A 7418-nucleotide genomic window follows, 5' to 3' on the forward strand; every position below is an offset into this window, starting at 1 on the left:
GTGCTTCCAAGAATGTCTGCGTTTTCCTTCAAGCCTTGGTGTGCACACGCAATCTATCGGTATTTTAAAATGCATATGTGAAAACAGTCAGAGAGGTCGCTGTCTGAAAGTCTCCATGCTTAGTTGCATACCTTGAATACTGACCTGGACCATTTACCCTCAGCAGAGTTTCAGAAATGATACTACTTTTTGAAAAGATTGTACTTTCACGAAAACAATTAGGAATTATACATTTTTGACCAGATGTTCTGCAGCCAGGAGCTTGTTAAGCCGTTATAAATACACCTTCTTGTGTGTTTTGATGCACTTGTGATGTGTTTGTGGTGAATAAAGGAGCCCTGAGCTCCCACTGTGTGGCTCTTGAACAGGTGTGTTTCCCCGCCGTTGGTTTCCTGGTGTTCTGGCTCGTTTCAGGCTGCCAAACTCAATACAGCTCCTGCCAGCTTCTGGAGGTGGGAGCCCTGATCAGTTGTGACTCTGTCTTCCTGAGTTTCAAAATCCAGCGTCGTGATGGAGTCAGTGTTGATAGCGTTTGCCCGCTTGTCTCCGCAGACAGGCTCCTAAAACGTTCTTTAGGTTTGTGTGACATTTTTTCTATCCCTATGGTGGATAGACCGGATGCTACCAGAGGGAGGGGAGGTACAAGAACTTCTCCAACACCACAGCAGCTTAGTCTGGAGAGGTCATAGGTCAAGAGTCTGCACTCCAGGGGGGTCGGGAGGGGGCAGAGGGAAGTGGTCTGTGTAAATTCTGTCGTTACATGTTCAGATAGATGAACTAATTACAGAGAGTGTCTGCAGAGGTCCACAGACAATGAAGTCTTTAGCTTATCTGCTGCTTACAGCCACTCAGGAGGTCAAACACACATTAGCCTGCTATCACGGCTAATCTCTGTCTCCCTGTCAGTCTCTGCTTTCTCCTCACTCCACTTCAACAGCGCTCTCATACATGTGCATGTACTTACCGCCGGCTTTCTGCAGCGAACTGATTTCTTAGACATGAAGTAAACCAGAAAACTTGTTCTCTTCAGTCATGTTCAGGGGTCGAGAAACTCTAAATGCAGGTATTTCTGCCTGATTTTTTTTTGGACATGTAGACAGATAACCTGTTTCTTCATGTGCACTGGTGCATGGCAAGACACACAAAAGTGCCTCTGTGGTGGCATTTAGGGAAGAGAATGGAATGAATCTTACTCATATTGAAAAGAATTAAACCCAAAGACTGATTTAAACTGATGCTGAAAAAAAAGGTTTAAAAAGTGACACATTTACAAAGTGCATACTTCAGAGCCTGTCCTCTCACAGCAGCATCAGTCCTAATGCTCCCACCAAGAAGGTCGCTCATTAATACATTTACTATAAGCCACCCTTGGTTAAAAATAAATGGAGTAATATTTTTAGGAAAAAGTAGCAAAGTTATGAGAATGAAGATGTCATTTCCCGAAAAGGTCATGATGTTCCAAAAATAAATGTTGAATTTTCCGAGAACTGGAATTACTGCATTGTGGATCTGTGCGTCCGCCAACCAATCAGGTTGCAGTTTACATCCATGTCTGTCCATACTCATCATACATGTAGCAAAGACTCTGAAGCAACTGGATAGAAGATTTCAAGTGTATGTTTTTGGTGTAATGGAAGTTCTCACTACATTGACATGTATGATTCCAGTGAATAATGTCCAGGTAGAAACATGCTGTCTTCACTTAGAGACTGTTTTTCCAGAGGGGCACAGAGGACTGATAGAGAGCTTCATCACATGGTGCAATGACAATCAACTGAAGCTCAATATCAGCAGAACCAATGAGCCTGTGGTGGACTACAATGCTGCAAAGAAGCTACAAATTGTAGCTAACGTGGATGTTTCACAAACATCTCTCCTTCTGCTCCTGAGTTATGGTGCTGAACATTATGACATTGCAGTGATGCTGACCTTTGACCTTTTGGAGATGAAATGACATCACTTCACATTTTATCCCATGAGAATGACATTCATAATTAGCACATGTATTCAAGAGTTATGGCCAAAACCAAAATCTAATCAGTTCGACCTCGGATCCAGTGAAGATTTGTGCCAGATGTCTAGAAATTCCCTCTAGGTGTTCCTGGGATATCACGTTCATGAGCGTGGGACTGATTTGAGGACACAGTGACCTCTGACCACCAAACTTCAACCAGTTCATCGTGAAGTCCAAGTGGGCATCCGCGGCTAATGTGAACAAATTCCCTCAAGGCATTCCTGAGATATCGCAGGCACGAGAATTTGAGGGACGACCCAAAAACACAAGCCTCCAACCACGGCTGTGGCCAGTGTGGAGGCATAGAAAATAACAACCTGATACTCTGTATGGTCTGACTTGTGAAAATGTGAATAACTTAATTCTTAAAATGTTAAACTTATCTTGAAACTTGAAAGTTTTTCTGTAAGTGTGGTGTTAGGGTGCAGGAGAAATCTGCTCATTAACCAGCTGCATGTAAACACAGGTTTGTCGTTTCAATCTAACATGAAACTTTCCTGTAACACCATTCCTAAAAATCGTTCCACTGCAGAGGCACGCTCCAGTAATGTCAATGTACAGTCACGCACTGCGCAGTCTCTCTCTGACCGGGCCCTCCCAGCATCATGTTACCAACATCACATACAGCGGGCCGACGCTACGGGCATCTTATTCAGAACAGCTCAAATAATCCAAAGCAACAGCCTCCCTGAATGACAACGTAGAAATGAGATGTAATCAGATAACGCTGCAGCTTTATCTGCAACGCTAATCTATGAAATCATCCTCTCTGTGTAGACAGTGAGCGCCGCATGTTCTGCTTATCACCGAGAGTCAGATATCGAGCAGCGATGTTTCTACCTTCGTCTCCCTCTGTCTCCGTCGGAGCTTCTGCCGCTTGCTTGACTTTATCACCGGCTGTACTGTAAAGCTTTAAATTATTCAGTGCATGCACAGATTGAGAGAAAGAGAGAGGGTAAGGGGGGGAGAGACATTATCTTTGACAGCAGCCTCTATTTCTCTCCTCTTCCATCTCACTGCACATCAGCTCAGACAGTGTTTACCAGAATAAACCCTGTCCTCCTTCCTCCTCCTCGCCTTCCCGCGGATGCTCTCGCTTTCCCCTGTTTGCTCTGCAGTTACATTACTGGACAGAAGTGCTTAAGTTTACTCAGCAGCTGCAGATTAGCAAGCCTCTCACAGTGATCCTGAGTATGAAACATTCATAATCACAATGTTGTAGCGCCGATACAAAGAAAGACTGCAGTACACACCCCTGTCTTACTCACCTAAAATATGGCGTCCTGCAGCAGGGCACTTATTATCCTTTTCAGCGCCTGGGTCACCCGATTGTTTTTAGCTCACAATTTTGAGAGACAGTCTCCAAACTGTGCACCACCACAGAATTTGGAAACACCACTTTGCCTTGCTTGGAAATACTGTGTGTGGTCTTTTTCCTGTTCCACTGCACCATTCACACGAACTAAATGTTGTATAGTGCCACATATAGTGTGTGTGTGTATAGTCTTATATTTATATAGTGTCCTGCTCTTTTCAGTATTGTTGCTTTGTGTCCTATGATGTGTCTTCTATAATTTCCTGTGGTGTCTTTGTGCCCTGTCATGCTGTAATGAACTGTAGTCCATGCATCAGCTAAGTTCTGCTGCTTATCAGGGGCAGGGTCGCAGTGGCAGCAGGCTAGTCAAGACAGTCCCTCTCCCCAGCAGTGTTTTCCGAGGTCTTTCCCAAGCCAGATGAGATGCATAACCTCTCCAGTGTGTCCAGGGTCTACCTTGGGGTCTTCAGCTGTTTTTGTGTGGCCAGAAAACCTTCAATTGACCTTACCCTGTTTAAATGTTATTTTTTCAGCTAATTATTTCTAATTACACTGTAATGAAACATCTACTTATGCTCGGCCTGGGAACATCATCTGTGACGCATCATGAGATCACCAGGTGTGTCGGATCTTTCAAACTTCAGACCACGCTCAAGGATCCCAGCTGAGGCTGAGCGAGCCTGGGCTGGCTGCAGTCTCCCACAGATCCACTCTCTTGTTCCGGAGCAGTATTTTTGTTTAATAAAGCCACTAATAGACAAGGTTAGTGGTTGTCAACGGAGTTACCTCCCATAGTCCGGCCGGTGAGCTGAGAGGATGGAGTTGGAGAACAGGTGAACTGTGAATTGCAGACTTTTTGGCCCGTCGGGGGTTGGCAAGCTATTCCATAATCACTCTCAGGAGGGACATCTCTTCACTGGTGAGTAACATTCTCTGAGTTCAGCTGGTCGTGCTGCCAGCGATATCTCCCTGTAACAGTTAGCCTGACCTCGAGAGTCAGAGCACAGTAAGTCAACTTGAACATTGTCAAATATGAAATTTGCCTTCAGGCAAGCATCATGAATGGATACTTGGCTTTAATGTGAGCTTTTTGTACAAGCAAATTCTGGTTTTCCTTTGGCGAAAGAACATTTGTGTGAAGTTAGAAAGAACCTTAAAATAACAAACATGTAGAATAAAATGTTCTGTTGCATAGTTTATATAACACTTGTAGCGTCCTACAAAATATTATATCAGATAGACTTTATTCATCTCACACTGGAGAAATGTACTTTTCCAGAAGCTCTTCAGAACACACAAGTGGGGGTGCAAACAGCAAATGGAGATGCAAATGAGAACAATAAATTACGACAGTGCAAACCACAAAAACAATTTACTTTTTTTTTTTTAAAAAATAAGGTATTCTATGTACAGTAAGTTTAAGGAAAAGAAAGTGACATTTTGCTCAGTAGTAGTGGATCTAGAGTAGCAGTGTATTTGGATGTTTGTAATCAGAGAAGAACAGAGGTTATTTCACATAATAACTATACATTGGAGCTGTACAGTCTGACAGCGATGGGAACGAATGACCTGCGGTAGCGCTCCTTCCTGCACTGAGGGTGTCTCAGTCTCAGTTCCTCTATAGTCCGGTGCAATGGGTGAGAGCTGTCGTCAATGATGGCTGTGAGCTTGGCCAACAGCCTCCTCTCACCCACCTCCTCCACAGAGTCCAGTGGGCTCCTGACCAGCTTGTTTAGTCTCTTCCTGTCCCGCTCTGTGCTGCCCGGGGCCCAGCAGACAACAGTGTAGAGGATAGCAGAGGCTACCACAGAGTCATAAAAAGTCTTATATAGTATAGTGCTCTACAGTACTTCCTATTGTGTCAAAAACTGAACTGAACCGAAATGTGATTTAAAACTCTCCATCCATCGTAGAATGGACTTTGCTGCAGAAGTTAGAGAGCAAAATGTTATCATTACCCAAAGCAATAATGGCCACACCAAAAAAAAAAAAAAAAAAAAATGAAATTCAGACCCAGGCTGTAAGAACAACCATCAATTTTCCTTTAATCAAAACACTATCGACTCTCCTCAGATCTAAGTTTGCACTGGTGCTCCTGCCTTTGATGAGAGACCTGAAAGAGTATCATGGATTCCCGCTGTCCATGCAGCTAAAAGCCTCGAGCTCTTTGTGTCCCTTCTGTCAGTCTGAAACCATCAAACATGAAACAGTATAAAAAGAGTGAACGACAGAGCAGCTGAAGGGCCCGTTTCTCCTCGCAGGAAGATGCTGGAACCGAAGCAGTGACGGAGCGTTTGGAGGAGAGCAATAAATCCCTGTCCTCGTCTCGATCGATAGAGACCCACAACGCCCGCTTTAAATATGTTTGGAGAGACTGATTTCATATATCTGGATGAGGACAAGATCATTTTTAAAAGAAATCAACCTGCTGTAGATGACACCTGTGACAGTGAACAGTGTTGATAGAACGTCATTTAATTGCACCCTGCTGCATTTCAGAAGCATTGAGCGACGTTCCCTTGGTGGTCATCATTTCTAAGAGTTAGTTAGCAATTTTTCAGCTCAGTGATTAATGATGCATATTGTGCTGTGATGTATGATCACACGCCCTGCATGCACAGACACACTCAAGGAAAACTAGTCAATATGGAGAAGTTTTGAAACAGGAAAAAAATCATGTGGAAGAGAGGAGTGACACAGGTGTGAGGAGGAAGAGGGGCAGTCAGACAGGGTCATAGGTCATCCATTCATTCAGTCTTCTCTTGTGTTTGTCCTTCTGAGTCCATTTGTGTGTGTGTGTTCTCTGCACCTGGTGCATCCTGCAGCAGCCCACCGTGGAAGAGGAAAAGGAAGAGGAAGCCTGAGCTAACACACACACAAGCACACACTGCCTATTCACATGTGTACACAATCAGTTTCTTCTGAGTCAAGGTCTCAGGTCATCGTTGGAGGATCTGCTCTGATAGAACTGGAACAACAACAATAACAACAGAAGACTCAACAACACAATGCAACGGTACATTCAGCAGAGTATGTGTGATGACCATGTCCTCCCACAGTGTGTATAGCAAAAAGACGAAACTCAGCATGCTTCATGTGAAAATGTGAACGTGTATTAATTGTAATACTCACTCCAATATTCAAAATAAAAGCAGTGATTAGTAGAGGTGTGCTTACATGAGTTTGATTCTGGTCATCAGTGGGTTATAGGTACGACAAACTGGGCCTGGAGACGTGAGGCTGAAGACACAAAAGTGAAGACCCATCTTGAGTTTGACTCTTCTGACACTTGACCGACAACAAATAATGAATAAAAGAAAGAACGCAGTGACAGACAGGCCTCACATTAACGCAGCTTTAGGAAGACAATGTTTAAATACCACGTCATTTTAAAGGTCAGGCTGGAGACGCCTGACAGTTTACTTCTGAAGATGTGACTTGGACTCGGCCCTAACGACTTAAACGCAGCTCGGCAGCGACCCGATCACGCCGCACTCGTTCGATTGAGTGATTGTGTCCAAAAAAAAAAAAAATCACGTAATGGAGCTTTGGTGTACGGAATAAAAACTCAGCTAAGTTAGTGTGTGTGATGTTGGTGCATGTGTGTGTGCTGTCAGCCCGTCCTTGCTGTGTCCAGCGGTGACAGCAGAAGCTTTGGTCCTGTCACTGCTCATCGCTGCATCACATCCACAGCGCTCACAACGTGTCAGTGTTTCTGTTCCACACGGGGGCCTGTGGGGCATCATTACCATCTGGCTATAAGGCTATACTGATGTCAAATATAGGCCAGCGAACACACACACACACAAACACAGACACACGCACAAACGTACACACTGATCATACACACAGAGTGTGCTGTTAGCACTTGGAGAGCAACAGGGGGAAGGAGGCGACGTGGACATGAGGCGAGCCGCAGTGACAGTCCGTCCAAATTGACCGCCAGCGCTCTGGTGGCAGTTGGCCTGGTTCCTTCTCATTGCTCTGTGACATTCCCTCAATCAGCACTGTAACACACACACACACGCACACACACACACACACACACACACACACACGCTCGCACTTGCAGAGCGATATCCTCCAGCG

Source organism: Chelmon rostratus, chromosome 13, assembly GCF_017976325.1.
Source record: "Chelmon rostratus isolate fCheRos1 chromosome 13, fCheRos1.pri, whole genome shotgun sequence".
Classification (NCBI taxonomy): domain Eukaryota; kingdom Metazoa; phylum Chordata; class Actinopteri; order Chaetodontiformes; family Chaetodontidae; genus Chelmon; species Chelmon rostratus.